The sequence below is a fragment of the Oncorhynchus masou genome, chromosome 32 (genome assembly GCF_036934945.1).
Source record: "Oncorhynchus masou masou isolate Uvic2021 chromosome 32, UVic_Omas_1.1, whole genome shotgun sequence".
Taxonomy (NCBI): domain Eukaryota; kingdom Metazoa; phylum Chordata; class Actinopteri; order Salmoniformes; family Salmonidae; genus Oncorhynchus; species Oncorhynchus masou.
The window spans coordinates 24,024,444-24,043,005 of record NC_088243.1 but is presented as its reverse complement, the minus strand read 5'-3'; the positions used below and the strand labels follow the sequence as shown (position 1 = coordinate 24,043,005).

General features: G+C 47.2%; 1 pseudogene; it reads left to right on the top strand.

The window, feature by feature from the left end:
* The window catches only part of LOC135527167 (phospholipase DDHD1-like), an 89,412-nt pseudogene that overhangs the window by 47,943 nt on the left and 22,907 nt on the right, over positions 1-18,562 (top strand).

The following is an 18,562-nucleotide window of genomic DNA, read 5'->3' as shown; positions in this document are numbered from 1 at the left end:
CATCTCCCAGTTTGATGCCTATCCCATGCCCCGCATTGACGACTTACTGGAGAGAATAGGTAGAGCTCATTACATCACCACATTGGATCTCTGCAAAGGGTACTGGCAGGTGCCCCTGGATGAACAATCCAAGGCCTACACTGCATTCCGGACGCCAATGGGCCTGTTCCAGTTCAAGGTCATGCCGTTTGGCCTTCATGGGGCCCCTGCGACTTTCCGGAGGCTGATGGACAAGGTCCTCCAGGACTGTGACGATTACTGTGCTGCTTACTTGGACGACGTGGTGATCTACAGCCACTCCTGGGAGGAGCACATACAGCATCTTAGCAGAGGCCTGGGGAAGATCCATGAAGCAGGCCTCACGCTTAACCTCCTGAAGTGTGAGTGGGCGAAACAGGAGACAAAGTACCTGGGTTACCAGCTGGGTAAGGGTGAAGTTCGGCCTCAGGTGGAGAAAGTGGAGTCCATCAGGAATAGCCCTCGACCCAGAACCAAGACACAGGTGAAGTCCTTCCTAGGTCTGGCAGGGTGGTACCGGAGATTCATTCCACAGTTTTCGACCATCGCTGTCCCTCTGACCAACCTCACTTCGAAGGGGGCCAGCAACCCTGTGAAGTGGACTGAGGAGTGTGAGGAAGCATTCATGACACTGAAAAAACAACTGTGCTCATTCCCTGTTCTCCAGACCCCAGATTTTCAGAAGAGATTTCTCGTGCAGGTGGACGCTTCAGCTGTAGGAATTGGAGCTGTACTGGCCCAAGGGGAGCCAGGAGAAGAGCTTCCTGTGCTGTACCTGAGTCGGAAGCTGTTGCCCAGGGAAACCAGGTATTCTACAATCGAAAAGGAGTGCCTGGCTATAAAGTGGGCCCTAGATAGCCTCCGTTACTACCTTCTTGGGAGGGAATTTGACCTGCACACGGACCACAGAGCACTGACCTGGATCCAGACCATGAAGGACCGGAATTCTCGTGTGACCAGGTGGTATCTGGAGCTCCAGCCCTTCAGGTTCTGTGTCCGTCACAAGGCAGGAAAAGAGAACGTTACTGCGGACTACCTATCAAGGCTCCCGAACATGGTCGCTTCAGGAGAGGAGGAAGGTAATGTGACGTAGAAGTCCGTCACTGGCCGCGGGCAGCATTTGGTTCTTTAACGCACACACATATTCATCACTCCTCCCTGTGCCATTATAAGATAAGTTAACAATGTGGGTCGACACACAAATTAACTTCTGTCTTGGTGCATGCATTTCACACTTGTCAATGTTCATATTTGAGAGATACAATAATTATTGTACTTATCAATGTTGTGGATGAGCGCATTGTTTGTTTGTTCTGTTCCTCTCTCTCCATCTCTGTAGCTTCCGGGTATGCTGGAAAAGGACCCGAGCTAAGGGAATTGGGTTGGCTTTATAGTGCCTGTCCCAAATGGCTCATTAATGCATATGGGCATATTGAAAGATATTGTCAGTAGTGATGTAATGTTGTAAATGTTATGTTGTGATATTGTTTAAAACCGTGTTGCAATGTATGTCCTTTAGTATGTTTAGTTCATGGAAAATGTCGGTTTGTATTGTTAATTGATGAATTAATTAGGGTTAATTGTTCCGAGGGGAGGGGCTAGCCCTACAAAAGGAGCCTCTCCTCCAGTCTCTAGAGGCAGTTTGGATTGAGCTGTGGATGGGGCAGCATTGTTTTTAAGCTGTCCCATAAGGTAGTCGTTGATGGCAGTACTGTTGTTTTTTTGTTCCGGAATTCACTTGTAAATAAACACCTTTGCACAGAAGAACTTTTGCGGTTCCGCCATCTTTTTATTTTGATAGAGGTTAGGTTATCCAGTTTAGCCTTCTGGCCTACTCTACGTGACACAGACCCATATCAAATATCTCCAATCCAAAGTTAAATCTAGAATTGGCTTCCTATTTCGCAACAAAGCATCCTTCACTCATGCTGCCAAACATACCCTTGTAAAACTGACCATCCTACCAATCCTCGACTTTGGCGATGTCATTTACAAAATAGCCTCCAATACCCTACTCAACAAATTGGATGCAGTCTATCACAGTGCAATCCGTTTTGTCACCAAATCCCCATATACTACCCACCATTGCGACCTGTACGCTCTCGTTGGCTGGCCCTCGCTTCATACTCGTCGCCAAACCCACTGGCTCCATGTCATCTACAAGACCCTGCTAGGTAAAGTCCCCCCTTATCTCAGCTTGCTGGTCACCATAGCATCTCCCACCTGTAGCACACGCTCCAGCAGGTATATCTCTCTAGTCACCCCCAAAACCAATTCTTTCTTTGGCCGCCTCTCCTTCCAGTTCTCTGCTACCAATGACTGGAACAAAATACAAAAAGCACTGAAACTGGAAACACTTATCTCCCTCACTAGCTTTAAGCACCAACTGTCAGAGCAGCTCACAGATTACTGCACCTGTACATAGCCCACCTATATTTTAGCCCAAACAACTACCTCTTTCCCTACTGTATTTTATTTATTTATTTTGCTCCTTTGCACCCCATTATTTTTATTTCTACTTTGCACATTCTTCCATTGCAAATCTACCATTCCAGTGTTTTACTTGCTATATTGTATTTACTTTGCCACCATGGCCTTTTTTGCCTTTACCTCCCTTATCTCACCTCATTTGCTCACATCGTATATAGACTTGTTTATACTGTATTATTGACTGTATGTTTGTTTTGCTCCATGTGTAACTCTGTGTCGTTGTATGTGTCGAACTGCTTTGCTTTATCTTGGCCAGGTCGCAATTGTAAATGAGAACTTGTTCTCAACTTGCCTGCCTGGTTAAATAAAGGTGAAATAAATAAATAAAAATAAAAACCACGGCGACCCCACTAAATGACCCCACTGGACAGAGGGGCAGCTCGGGACAGAGGGGCGTAAGCTCGGGACAGAGGGGCGTAAACTCGGGACAGAGGGGCGGAAGCTCAGGACAGAGGGGAGGAAGCTCGGGACAGAGGGGCTCTGGCGCCTCAGACTCCGGCAGCACCGGATAGGTGGGAGACTCCGGCAGCGCCGGACACGCAGGAGACTCCGGCATCGCCGGACAGGCGGGAGCGCCTGTAGGGAGGAGACAGAGAGACAGCCACAGGACCCACCAGGCTGGGGACACCTACAGGAGGCTTAGTGTTAGGAGGAGGCACCTGAAGGACCGGGCTGTGGGGGAGCACTGGAGCTCTGGTGTGCAGCCTTGGCACCAATCCCCCAGGCTGGATCACTACTCTAGCCCGGACCCTCCAGAGTGCAGGCACAGGTTGAACCGGGCTGTGGGTAAGCACTGAAGATCTAGTGCCTACTATGTGCACCTCTCCCTTAGGCTCCACTCCCACATTTGCCCGACACGAATTGAGCGCTGGCAGAGGACTCACTGCACCCTCCCAGGCCCCGGAGACACAGTACGCAGAGCCGGCGCAGGATACCCTGGACCAAAACTGCGCACCGGCGATCAGACACGCTGAGCAGGCACCATATGCCCTGGCTCGATGCCCACACTCGCATGGCACTTTCGGGGGGCTGCCCTAAAACGCACCGGGCTATGGGCACGTACTGGCGACATACTGGCGACACCGTGCGCTTAATCGCATAACACGGTGCCTGCCCAGTAACGCGCTGCACGAGGAGTGAGGTCAGGTCTGCTACTTGGCTTAGCGCCACACCTCGTCTGCCTCCCCCAAAACATTTTTTGGGGCTGCCTCGCGTACCTGTCGTGCTACCGTGCTGCCTCCTCATATCGCCGCCGCTCAGCTTTCGCTGCCTCCAGCTCTGCTTTGGGTCGGCGATATTCCCCAGCCTGTGCCCAGTGTCCCTCTCTGTTCAATATCTCCTCCCATGTCCAGGAGTCCTGTGATGCTGGCCGCTGTTGTTGCTGCTGCCGCTGCTGTCCTTAACCACGCCGCTTGGTCCTTGGTTGGTGGGTGATTCTGTCACGGTCGTCCTCCTCTTTATCTGAAGAGGAGAGGCAAGAAGGATCGGAGGACCAAAATGCAGCGTCGTACAGTGCCTTGCGAAAGTTTTCGGCCCCCTTGAACTTTGCGAACTTTTGCCACATTTCAGACTTCAAACGTAAAGATATAAAACTGTATTTTTTTTGTGAAGAATCAACAACAAGTGGGGCACAATCATGAAGTGGAACGACATTTATTGGAAATTTCAAACTTTTTTAACAAACCAAAAACGGAAAAATTGGGCGTGCAAAATTATTCAGCCCCTTTAATTTCAGTGCAGCAAACTCTCTCCAGAAGTTCAGTGAGGATCTCTGAATGATCCAATGTTGACCTAAATGACAAATGATGATAAATACAATCCACCTGTGTGTAATCAAGTCTCCGTATAAATGCACCTGCACTGTGATAGTCTCAGAGGTCCGTTAAAAGCGCAGAGAGCATCATGAAGAACAAGGAACACACCAGGCAGGTCCGAGATACTGTTGTGAAGAAGTTTAAAGCCAGATTTGGATACAAAAAGATTTCCCAAGCTTTAAACATCCCAAGATGCACTGTGCAAGCGATAATATTGAAATGGAGGAGTATCAGACCACTGCAAATCTACCAAGACCTGGCCGTCCCTCTAAACTTTCAGCTCATACAAGGAGAAGACTGATCAGAGATGCAGCCAAGAGGCCCATGATCACTCTGGATGAACTGCAGAGATCTACAGCTGAGGTGGGAGACTCTGTCCATAGGACAACAATCAGTCGTATATTGCACAAATCTGGCCTTTATGGAAGAGTGGCAAGAAGAAAGCCATTTCTTAAAGATATCCATAAAAAGTGTCATTTAACGTTTGCCACAAGCCACCTGGGAGACGCACCAAACATGTGGAAGAAGGTGCTCTGGTCAGATGAAACTAAAATTGAACTTTTTGGCAACAATGCAACACGTTATGTTTGGCGTAAAAGCAACACAGCTCATCACACTGAACCCATCATCCCCACTGTCAAACATGGTGGTGTCAGCATCATGGTTTGGGCCTGCTTTTCTTCAGCAGGGACAGGGAAGATGGTTAAAATTGATGGGAAGATGGATGGAGCCAAATACAGGACCATTCTGTAAGAAAACCTGATGGAGTCTGCAAAAGACCTGAGACTGGGACGGAGATTTGTCTTCCAACAAGACAATGATCCAAAACATAAAGCAAAAGCTACAATGGAATGGTTCAAAAATAAACATATCCAGGTGTTAGAATGGCCAAGTCAAAGTCCAGACCTGAATCCAATCGAGAATCTGTGGAAAGAACTGAAAACTGCTGTTCACAAATGCTCTCCATCCAACCTCACTGAGCTCGAGCTGTTTTGCAAGGAGGAAATGGGAAAAAATGTCAGTCTCTCGATGTGCAAAACTGATAGAGACATACCCCAAGCGACTTACAGCTGTAATCGCAGCAAAAGGTGGCGATACAAAGTATTAACTTAAGGGGGCTGAATAATTTTGCACGCCCAATTTTTCAGTTTTGTTTTGTTAAAAAAGTTTGAAATATACAATAAATGTCGTTCCACTTCATGATTGTGTCCCACTTGTTGTTGATTCTTCACAAAAAAATACAGTTTTATATCTTTATGTTTGAAGCCTGAAATGTGGCAAAAGGTCGCAAAGTTCAAGGGGGCCGAATACTTTCACAAGGCACTGTATGTGTTCATAATTAATTTTAATAAAGAAAACACTGAAAACTGAAACACTATACAAAAACAATAAATGAAATAACAACCGTGAAGCTAATGCGAACTGTGCTGAAACAAGCAATCAACATAGACAATCACCCACAAACAAACAGTGCAACCCAGGCTACCTAAGTATGATTCTCAATCAGAGACAACTAATGACACCTGCCTCTGATTGAGAACCATACTCGGCCGAAACATAGAAATACCCAAAGTGATAGCCTTCCTTCTTCAAGATCCCTTTTACCATGCACAAATCTCCCACTTTTACACCACCAAAGCACACCCAGGCCATCACAGTGCATCCAACATGCTTGACAGATGGCGTCAAGCACTCCTCCAGCATCTTTTCAGTTTTTCTGTTGACGTTGAGACTGGTGTTTTGCGGGTACTATTTAATGAAGCTGCCAGTTGAGCACTTGTGAGGCATCTGTTTCTAAAACTAGACACTAATGTACTTGTCCTCTTGCTCAGTTGTGCACCGTGGCCTCCCACTCTTTCTTTTCTGGTTAGAGCCAGTTTGCACTGTTCTGTGAAGGGAGTAGTACACAGCGTTGCACGAGATCTTCAGTTTCTTGGAAATTTCTCACATGGAATAGCCTTCATTTCTCAGAACAATAATAGACTGATGAGTTTCAGAAGAAAGTTATTTGTTTCCGGACATTTTGAGCCTGTAATCGAACCCACAAATGCTGATGCTCCAGATACTCAACTAGTCTAAAGATGGCCAGTTGTATTGCTTCTTTAATTAGAACAACAGTTTTCAGCTGTGCTACCATAATTGCAGAAAGTTTTTCTAATGATCAATTAGCCTTTTAAAATGGTAAACTTGGATTAGCTAACACAACCTGCCATTGGAACACAGAAGTGAATGGTTGCTGATAATAGGCCTCTGTATGCCTATGTAGATATTCCATAAAATAATCAGCCGTTTCCAGCTACAATAGTCATTTACAACATTAACAATATCTACACTGTATGTCTGATCAATTTTACGTTATTTTAATGGACAAAAAATGTGCTTTTCTTTCAAAAACAAGGACATTTCTGTGACCCCACACTTTTGAACGGTAGTGTATGTGTATGAGAAATCATCTTGACAGGTCAAGCTAAGTCTGAAGACAAAACTTATATCTTGAACTGAGAACAAGTGCTGCTTTCCTTCCAACGAAGGCCAGCGCCATCTCCTCAGTCACAATGGCACTCTGTATTGGACCATAACACAGTGTTTGCACACATTAACCCCTCATTGTATATGGTCATGACTTGCTCTGATTAACTGTTAATCAAAATAAGTTTAGTCCTTGAATGGGTCCCTGTTCTAGCATCTATTCTGTGTTCTGAATTCCTCCAACAGTACACTCTGTTCATTCATTCAAGGACAGTCTCTTCTCACCATTCAAGAGCTATAGGGGACCGTAAATAGTGTCATCTGTAGACTGGCTGGCTACTGGAGGTTGCCTTCCAGCAGTCTACACACGCACAGAGGACACACATCCTAATCAAATCACAGACTGAGTGTTTGAAATGGGTTCCAGGGTTATACCAAGGGTTGTGTCACCTTCACGTAACTACCAACAACCCAGCCATTTCCAAATCCCCCTCTGGAAGCACATCCCACATCCTTTCCATTCTGAGTCACCTCTTCTGAGAGAATACGACACTACTCTGTTCTGTCCTATCACTTCACCAAATCAGTTGGATGGATTCATTCATACGAGGATTCACTCTTCTCGAGATTGACACTTCAAACTGTTGACACGTTCTGAAAAAGCCGGTTAATACCCTGTGTAGTGAAGTCTATTATAGCTTACTGAACTTCTCTTAGTTTTTGCTATGCTACACTGAACATTGTTGAAGACTGACAATCTTGTTATCAGTGTCCATGCTGATATATACTAAATAATGATTGCATCTTAAAAGCCTTACATCTTAATATTCATTATCATCCGTTTGAGTCACATTTTTAGTGTGCTTCCTTTATAATGCGAACCCTCCGGGCTTCACACACTGTTGTAAAGCACCTTGAGCCACTTTAGCACAGTACACAACACAGAGCAAGCTGTGCTTTGAAAATACTGCAGTACTCTCTCGCTCTCCCCCTCTTTCTCTCTCCTTCACTCCTCTTCCCATCATTCTCCCTCCAAACTCTGTCTTTCTCTCTCACCCTTCCTCCCCCCTCTTTCTCTCTAACTCATCACCCTTTCCCTCTTTCTCTCAACATTCCTCTCCCTTCTCCTCCCTGTTTCCCTCCCTGCCTCTCTGGCCCTGAAGCCCCAGCAGCCATCTCAGACTAATGGAGCAGAAAGCATATGGTGGGGCATGCATTGCAGGCATGTTATGTAGGCATGGGTTGATCATGATACAGGCAGGATGACCTGTGTGAGTGGAGTCCTCTCCTGCCCTAGGTTACTGCTGCTGCTGCTGCTGTCTCAGTCTAACAGGGGTAGAGGATGTGGAATGGCATGTCATTTCATAGAGATATTCAGTCACTGTTCATTGTTATTAAAAATGGAGGGGGAAAATATATTGAAAGGTTCCTCATTCCTCATCAGGCTTCTTTGGCCAAGAGTGACAGTGACAGTTTGCCACTTTCTTTGCAGTTAATGGCTGCCATCGCTGCCTAATTTGAGGAGGAATATTGACAGGGTCATGGCTAGAAAGGGATCCAGCTGTTGTCAAATGAATGTCAAAAGTTAGATTTTTATTTTATTTTAGCTAAAACTAACCCTTTTCCTAACCTTAACCTAATTCTCCTAACCTGCTATGAAAAGTAAAATCTGATGTTAATTTGACAAAAGCTGGATCCCTCCTAGCCATGATCAATTGACAGTGGCCACAGATGGTGACCCGCATAGCAGCTGTACTGTGGAGGGTTTAATGATGATTTCAGCAGCTCCTGAAGCTGGCGATAGGCTGGGTCACATGATATAGATATGTGACTGAAATGGCACCTCCAGAGAAAAGTCCATTGAGGTTGACCCTCTCACTGTGAATACACCAACTATGGAGCAGGGGGGTGTTAATAGCAAGGTGGCCCTGATAGCTCCCCTTTCAGGATTTGGAAGACCTGTTTAAACATGCCCTGCCTGTGTGTCACTAAGGGAGACTGTGTGCTCACTATGCTGTGTATGGAACAATATAGTAAGAATGTGTGTGTACTGTGGCTATCTGCCTGCATGTGTTTTTGGAGTGGTTGCTGATGATGGCAACAGAGAAATGTGAGTGTGTGAAGGGACTGTGTGTAAAGCCTATGTGAGAGTATCATGAGGGTGTGTTTGAGGCAGGAGAGCTATTTGCCTGTCGGCCGGCTAGGGGCTGGGCCAGGGCTCATGACGGTGGGGAGTATTCCAGTCTGTCAGGCTCATGGAGGGCCAGAGCAAAGCAAAGCCCCACAGACACAAAGGGTCATGTGTCAACTCACACAGGTCATAACACCACATAATGTCATGTCACAGCTCTAGCCTACACCACAGGACATTCATCATGGCACACTATGACATGTACATTGACCATACGCATTCAATAACTAGAAGGGCTACCATTCAAAATAAACAATACAAAATGTAATCATAAGGTTGTCAGACTCAAGTTGTCAAACATAGTTTAATTAAAGTGCAGTACATTTGTAGTGTTGCATCTGCAGTGCTGGTCTTTCCCCTGGAGGATTAAATCCAAAGCTCCAAGCGGAGCAGACGAGCTCTAATCTAATATGTCATCTGGAATGCCATGCCATTCCACTCCACCAATGGACCTACATTTAATAGTTAGGCCATACCAAGCTCCGAGCAGGCCACGTCAAAATGCAATCTCTTGTACTTCGTAGCACTGTCATATCATCTGCAACTGTCAACATCCAGAAGTATACAGCATTGAACCCCTGAACCCAAGCATAGCCTATGACAGGGCAGAAAATAAGTCAGATGTATTAATGCTGTGTTAGTATTAATCATAAGCAGGATATAAAGCCTGTTGTGAAACTGTTGTATTGATGTGGTTCCAGATGGAGCAGCTGATTCATGTGTCTGTCACCAGACCCTCAGAGGGTGGCCATATGGTAGTACAGTGCTCGCTCTCTCTATTCCTCTCTCCCTACACAACTCACCTTTGACAACTTGCTTGCATCTGGGTAGTCTTGATTGACCTATTTATAGATGTGAATAATTGTGAAATATGAAAGCCTTCACAGCACAGCATCATACCTTTATGACCAGCTGAGCTCCCAGCTCAGGTTTAATATGAACACCATTGTGTTGACTAACTGTCCTTAAACACAAACCCAGCCTCCAGCTCAGTCAGCTCAGGCAACTTACTCCCTTCCAACAGTAGGGTCCACAAACAGAACTCTGCTGCAGGGTGAGGCCGAGGCCTAGGTCATGTGATATGACTCAGCGTGACAGGGGTGAATGGTGCTTGTAGAACGGGGAACAGTCCCAATGTCCTGGTCACTGCACTGGTCAGGACTGAGTCTCAGGCTATCCTCTGACGACAGACAGGCTATATGATGACACACTGGTCTAACGGGAGGACATGTCTCTGGATGAAACCCTGGTTACTTGATAGCAGTCGTCAGGTTGTTATTGTGCGTGAAATCAACGTATGTCATGTAATGTTAGGGAAAGGTGTGTGTGTGAGAGAGGGGGCAGAGTTGGTTTACTGAGTGTTGTTTGAGAGTGAAAGAGAGAGAGAGGAGGGGTTACTTTATGGCCAGTGTGTGTGGGAGAGGGAGAGAGCCGTTTCTTTCCTTTTAGTAAATATTAGAGGGCAACTACCTTTAGGGTTCTCAGAAATGTTTCTCTTCTTTTTTCTGAGTAATGGACATCCTTCCCTGAAGTCTTTCTGACACTTAAATAATTTAGCTCCTCAGTCCACCTGGAAGAGAATCTGTTTTTTGGGGGAAAACATGAGCAAAGGAAAAAGAAAGCTGTAAGACAGGCTAGTTCTACGAAACTGCTCTCTGAAGGAAGCCCACTCACTTTGGGATAATTAGGAATTCCTCTTGAAATATTAAGCTGTTAAGTCTGGCTTTTTTCCTTTAACTCTCCAAGAAGAAATCAGGTGCATACTTTAAAGGTGATGTAAGAAAGTTGTTTTGCAATTTGTACCTGACCTGTCTGACAAGATACTCCACAAGACATGCCACCCGAAGTCTCTTCACAGTCCCCAAGTCCAGAACAGACTATGGGAGGCACACAGTGCTACATAGAGCCATGACTGCATGGAACTGTATTCCACATCAGGTAGCCGATGCAAGCAGTAGAATCAGATAAAAAGATGAAAATAAACATCTTATGGAACAGCGGGCACTGTGAAGAGACACACCAAGGTACAGACATGCATACTTATATAACGGATGGGAAACGTTACACTTACACACATGCTACACACACACACGTACATTGTAATATTGCTGTATGGCGGTATTATACATTTCCTTTTGGTGATGCACAGTGGTGTAATAATATTATGATGTACTGTTTCATGTGTAATGTAAGTGCCTTAACGTGTAGCTACTGTATGACAATCTATCCCTGTATCACTCTTAATATGTTATGTTGTATATTATTGTCACGTAGCCTCCATTGACCAGCCATTTGGTATAAGGCAAACAGTAATTCTCTGTTTTGTATAAAAGATTTCAAAACATATCTGTTTATTACAGCACATTGTAATGTAGTCCACACTGAGTAGCCTGAAGACAGTAAAACAATTATAAAGTTTGTATATGTTAAGTATGATTCAGGTGTTACCCCGTCTTCTCTGGCATGTGTCAAGTAGCGCTGCAGCTGGGTTTCAATGGTCACTTTCAGCTCAAGATTGTGTCTAAAAGCGAATATTGCCACGTTAGTTATGTCACAACAATGAAGAACCATGTGTAGACATACAGTAAGAACAGGTTTTATTCAAATGAACTACTTTGCCTATCAGTTGAACCAAGCTCCCGGGTGGCGGAGTGGTCTAAGGCGATGCAGTGCTAGCTGTGGCGATGTCTTAGGCCACAGTGGTGGCAGTGCTAGCTGTGGCGATGTCTTAGACCACAGTGGTGGCAGTACTAGCTGCGCTAGCTGAGCAGTGCTAGCTGTGGCGATGTCTTAGACCACAGTGGTGGCAGTGCTAGCTGTGGCGATGTCTTAGACCACAGTGGTGGCAGTGCTAGCTGTGGCGATGTCTTAGACCATAGTGGTGGCAGTGCTAGCTGTGGCGATGTCTTAGGCCACAGTGGTGGCAGTGCTAGCTGTGGCGATGTCTTAGACCATAGTGGTGGCAGTGCTAGCTGTGGCGATGTCTTAGACCACAGTGGTGGCAGTGCTAGCTGTGGCGATGTCTTAGACCATAGTGGTGGCAGTGCTAGCTGTGGCGATGTCTTAGACCACAGTGGTGGCAGTGCTAGCTGTGGCGATGTCTTAGGCCACAGTGGTGGCAGTGCTAGCTGTGGCGATGTCTTAGACCATAGTGGTGGCAGTGCTAGCTGTGGCGATGTCTTAGACCATAGTGGTGGCAGTGCTAGCTGTGGCGATGTCTTAGACCACAGTGGTGGCAGTGCTTGCTGTGGCGATGTCTTAGACCACAGTGGTGGCAGTACTAGCTGCGCTCGCTGAGCAGTGTTAGCTGTGGCAATGTCTTAGACCACAGTGGTGGCAGTACTAGCTGCGCTAGCTGAGCAGTGCTAGCTGTGGCGATGTCTTAGACCACAGTGGTGGCAGTGCTAGCTGTGGCGATGTCTTAGACCACAGTGGTGGCAGTGCTAGCTGCGCTAGCTGAGCAGTGCTAGCTGCGGCAATGTCTTAGACCACAGTGGTGGCAGTGCTAGCTGTGGCGATGTCTTAGACCAAAGTGGTGGCAGTACTAGCTGCGCTAGCTGAGCAGTGCTAGCTGTGGCGATGTCTTAGACCACAGTGGTGGCAGTGCTCGCTGCGGCGATGTCTTAGACCACAGTGGTGGCAGTGCTAGCTGTGGCGATGTCTTAGACCAAAGTGGTGGCAGTACTAGCTGCACTAGCTGAGCAGTGCTAGCTGAGGTGATGTCTTAGACCACAGTGGTGGCAGTGCTAGCTGTGGCGATGTCTTAGACCAAAGTGGTGGCAGTACTAGCTGCGGTAGCTGAGCAGTGCTAGCTGTGGCAATGTCTTAGACCACAGTGGTGGCAGTACTAGCTGCGCTAGCTGAGCAGTGCTAGCTGTGGCGATGTCTTAGACCACAGTGGTGGCAGTGCTAGCTGTGGCGATGTCTTAGACCAAAGTGGTGGCAGTACTAGCTGCGCTAGCTGAGCAGTGCCAGCTGTGGCAATGTCTTAGACCACAGTGGTGGCAGTACTAGCTGTGGCGATGTCTTAGACCATAGTGGTGGCAGTGCTAGCTGTGGCGATGTCTTAGACCACAGTGGTGGCAGTGCTAGCTGTGGCGATGTCTTAGACCATAGTGGTGGCAGTGCTAGCTGTGGCGATGTCTTAGACCACAGTGGTGGCAGTGCTAGCTGTGGCGATGTCTTAGGCCACAGTGGTGGCAGTGCTAGCTGTGGCGATGTCTTAGACCATAGTGGTGGCAGTGCTAGCTGTGGCGATGTCTTAGACCATAGTGGTGGCAGTGCTAGCTGTGGCGATGTCTTAGACCACAGTGGTGGCAGTGCTTGCTGTGGCGATGTCTTAGACCACAGTGGTGGCAGTACTAGCTGCGCTCGCTGAGCAGTGTTAGCTGTGGCAATGTCTTAGACCACAGTGGTGGCAGTACTAGCTGCGCTAGCTGAGCAGTGCTAGCTGTGGCGATGTCTTAGACCACAGTGGTGGCAGTGCTAGCTGTGGCGATGTCTTAGACCACAGTGGTGGCAGTACTAGCTGCGCTAGCTGAGCAGTGCTAGCTGTGGCGATGTCTTAGACCACAGTGGTGGCAGTGCTCGCTGCGGCGATGTCTTAGACCACAGTGGTGGCAGTGCTAGCTGTGGCGATGTCTTAGACCAAAGTGGTGGCAGTACTAGCTGCGCTAGCTGAGCAGTGCTAGCTGAGGTGATGTCTTAGACCACAGTGGTGGCAGTGCTAGCTGTGGTGATGTCTTAGACCAAAGTGGTGGCAGTACTAGCTGCGGTAGCTGAGCAGTGCTAGCTGTGGCAATGTCTTAGACCACAGTGGTGGCAGTACTAGCTGTGGCGATGTCTTAGACCACAGTGGTGGCAGTGCTAGCTGTGGCGATGTCTTAGACCACAGTGGTGGCAGTGCTAGCTGCGGTGATGTCTTAGACCACAGTGGCGGCAGTGCTAGCTGTGGCGATGTCTTAGACCAAAGTGGTGGCAGTACTAGCTGCGCTAGCTGAGCAGTGCTAGCTGAGGTGATGTCTTAGACCAAAGTGGTGGCAGTACTAGCTGCGCTAGCTGAGCAGTGCTAGCTGAGGTGATGTCTTAGACCACAGTGGTGGCAGTACTAGCTGCGCTAGCTGAGCAGTGCTAGCTGTGGCGATGTCTTAGACCACAGTGGTGGCAGTGCTAGCTGCGGCGATGTCTTAGTCCACAGTGGTGGCAGTGCTAGCTGTGGCGATGTCTTAGACCAAAGTGGTGGCAGTACTAGCTGCGCTAGCTGAGCAGTGCTAGCTGAGGCGATGTCTTAGACCACAGTGGTGGCAGTGCTAGCTGCGGCGATGTCTTAGACCACAGTGGTGGCAGTGCTAGCTGTGGCGATGTCTTAGACCAAGGTGGTGGCAGTACTAGCTGCGCTAGCTGAGCAGTGCTAGCTGTGGCGATGTCTTAGACCACAGTGGTGGCAGTGCTAGCTGTGGCGATGTCTTAGACCACAGTGGTAGCAGTGCTAGCTGCGCTAGCTGAGCAGTGCTAGCTGTGCAACCAGAGACTCTGGGTTTGAGCCCAGGCTCTGTCGCAGCCGGCCGCAACCGGGAGGTCCATGGGGCGGCGAACAATTGGCCAAGCGTCGTCCGGGTTATGAAGGGTTTGGCCGGTAGGAATATCCTTGTCTGATTGCGCACTAGCGACTCCTGTGGCGGGACGGGCGCAGTGCACGCTGACCAGGTCGCTAGGTGCACGGTGTTTCCTCCGACACATTGGTGCGGCTGGCTACCGGGTTGGATGCGCTCTGTGTTAAGAAGCAGTGCTGCTTGGTTGGGTTGTGTTGTGTTTTGGAGGACGCATGGCTCTTGACCTTCGTCTCTCCCGAGCCGATACGGGAGTTGTACGAAAAAGGGGGTAAACATAAAAAAATTATGTATTAATGGTTAGGCTGTACGATTCTAAACTATTTCCTATTAAAAACAAAATGTGACATTTTCAGCTGCTAACCCAATGACTAATGTACTGTACACACAAATCCCAGCGTGGTTACCTGATAGCGGCGCTGCTTGACAAATGCCCCCAGTGTCACAGTGATGGCAGTGGGTAGCCCTTTCTGACAAAACACCATCGTCATGTCCATCACTCACTGTCTCTTGGTTGTTAGTTCTCTCCCACCTGCCCCCTTTCTACCTCCCCCTTCTTTTCAAATGGAGTGGATTTCAGCCGAATGCTACAACTAAATGTCGCAAGCGCAAGCGCTTCTCAGGTACTGTAACGCCAGCCTTTTTAATCCCCTACATTATCTCCTACATATCTGCTATACTTCATCCTCCCTCTAGATCTTAGGTTTCGATTGAACTAGATCTTCGTTCAAAGCCCAGTGAGACATCCCAACCCGCTCTAGAAGAATTAGATCTAGATTAGACTCCTCCTCACTCCTTTAGTTTAAACTGGGCTTCGTCACTAGAATTTCCCCCTTTCTGTGAAGTTTGTCACAATTACTGCTGCAGCTGCTTTCTGGACTTCTGGAGGATCTTGCTCCGGTCTGTCTGTTAGTGAAGGTACAGCTAAGTAGGTGGAGTGTCAGTTAGCTAGTAACATCCTTCCAGGCTCTCTAAATCCACATAGGACAACTTTGGATCTGACCTTAATAAGCTATCTCTCCAAAAATCCTCCTCTTCTCCGTCTCTCCTTCCCTGTAGTGGCGTGATCACAGACAATGAACAAAACTCTTGTTTAGAGGCAACAGAGTCGCCATTCGGGCCCCCATTGACTGCAGTCTGCACTCTAAGGTCCAACATTGCCTCTATGGATGGAATAACTGCTCCTCTATCGCTGGCAATAAGCGTCTCTGCACTGTCTGCAGAGTTCAGTTAAACTAGCCTGAATATATACGTAATATAATAATATAATATAGACCTAATAATAATATAGACCTGTACGCTCTCGTTGGCTGGCCCTCGCTTCTTACTCGTCGCCAAACACACTGGCTCCAGGTCATCTACAAGACCCTGCTAGGTAAAGTCCCCCCTTATCTCAGCTCGCTGGTCACCATAGCAGCACCCACCTGTAGCATGCACTTCAGCCAGCAGGTATATCACCCCCAAACCCAATTCTTCCTTTGGCCGCCTCTCCTTCCAGTTCTCTGCTGCCAATGACTTGAACGAACTACAAACATCTCTGAAACTGGAAACACTTATCTCCCTCACTAGCTTTAAGTACCAGCTGTCAGAGCAGCTCACAGATTACTGCACCTGTACATAGCCCATCTATAATTTAGCCCAAACAACTACCTCTTTCCCTACTTCATTTATTTTGCTCCTTTGCACTCCATTATTTCAATCTCTACTTTGCACATTCTTCCACTGCAAATCTACCATTCCAGTGTTTTACTTGCTATATTCTATTTACTTTGCCACCATGGCCTTTTTTTCTTACTTTACCTCCCTTATCTCACCTCATTTGCTCACATTGTATATAGACATATTTTCTACTGTATTATTGACTGTTTGTTTCACCCCATGTGTAACTCTGTGTTGTTATATGTGTCGAACTGCTTTGCTTTATCTTGGCCAGGTCGCAATTGTAAATGAGAACTTGTTCTCAACTTGCCTACCTGGTTAAATAAAGGTGAAATAAATAAATAAAATATCCACATGCAGTAAGTTACAGTCCGGTAACCTGGAAAGACATGGGTTTCATTCAGTTGGCACAAAATGTTCTCTGCTGTTTTTGTTCCTAATGAATGCAACCTTAGTGAACTAACACAGAGTAGTGTACTCCCTATGTGGCTCTACTAGGCTAGGAACATAGCTAAGATGTTTGGCAGGCCATAGATAGGCCTTGTGCATATTTGTCAAACTGTAACTCTCCCATGCCATTTAAAGTTGAGAGTAGAGTAGCATCCTAACAATGGCACCATTTTAACACCAATTTTGCCGTAGTTTAGTGGCATAATTCCACACCTCAGGTACAAACAGGCTGTCTTTCTCGCTCTCTTTCTGACTCCGGGGCGTAGTTGGGAAGCCTCCCATGTAAACTTCTTAAGCTCTCTGTGTTTGTCTGCTAGATCCTCTGGTGTGCTTTGCCCTGGTCTGGGCTGCATTGTAAAACAGGATGTGGTCTCTAGGAGGCTCAGTCATTCTCATTTCCCATCTCATTTGGGAACATGAGCACCTTTTCCATTCCCCACCCAGTCAGTCATGACTTATTTATATGATGGCTGGCTAATGGGTACTACTGAGTACCTCCTGCCTCCTAAAGACATCCTGTTTTACAGTGGACTCAGTAGGTGTAAGTGGTAAGGTTCTGTCTTTCCCTACTGTACTCCCCAGACCATTATATCCCTGCCGCCCGCCACCTCCACCACGTTTGTCAATTCCATATAAATTAGAAAGTGGAATTGATCCCAACCTTGGTGATACTTGTTGTGAAGCATGCTTGTTATCCCAAGTGATTTCAACTGAAAATGTGCTACACTAACCTGGTGCAAAGTTTTGCAATGCTGAAATATCTTTACCCTCAGGTTTTCCAATGCAATCGATTCTCGTGACCACCGACTGGACGGATTTGTCTTTTTGATGCTTGTTTAGGATTTAGTTCCATCCCTTCTACACATCCCTCCTCTCTTATCCCTGATTGGTTACCTGGAAACTACTACCTATAACACAGCTTCTTCATTGGTTAACTCCTGAGCCTCTGCTTGTCATTCCATTGTCAGGAGCGGCCCTGAATGGAAACTGATCAACCGGAGTACCCATGACTGTTCCTCAGTCCTCACCCCGCGGATGAAATTAGAACTGGACGGCCCTGCTTTACTCCTCCACCGTGTGACTGTCACAGAAACACTTCTAGTCCCCCTTCTGGTTCTGAAACTCCATCCTCAGATGCCTCCTATTAGGAGGTGGTAGGATGGAGAGAAAGAGGAAGAAGAGGTGATTTCAGGCTTTGGTCACCCCTGCTCTGTAGATCGGACGGAGCTGACTGTGCATTAGTTGAGTTTGCTGAACACCTGCTAAGTGTTTGCTGAGCACTAACGCGCTATCTGGACACGATCTGAGGAAGTGAACGCTCTGGAGAGCCAGTGATACCGGCGTGACACTCATGCTAAGTGGCCCCCTCGTCACTCACACGCTGTCTGTGTCTCTCTCTGTCTTTAATTCTCTCTCTGTCTTTCTTTCTTTCCCTCTTTCTCTCTCTCTGTCTCTCCTTCCCAGCCTGACACAATGTAAAGGCGGCAGTCAAAGAAGAAAATCAAACAGAGGAAGCTTTGATTTCTCACATTCTCTTGCTCCTTTAATCCTCTTTCTCTGTCTTTTTCTTCCCTGTTAGGACACATCAAGGATGAGGCCCACACAAGTACAGGTCACTGGGAAAGTCCCCCTAATGTCCACCTCTCCTTTGAATCCCTTTGCCCTGGACTCTTTAACACTGTCCTTCTATTCCCTCCTGATTGGCTGTGAGCACCGCAGGGTTCGGTCCGGTGACTGGTGTGTCAAAATAACCGGTCACCTCTTCACGTACTGTACATTGTCTGAAGTGTCATTCAAACCTCAATGTGACCGGCTCACCCCAATCAACTGGTTTAATTGATCTTTCTTGTTTTCAGCTAACC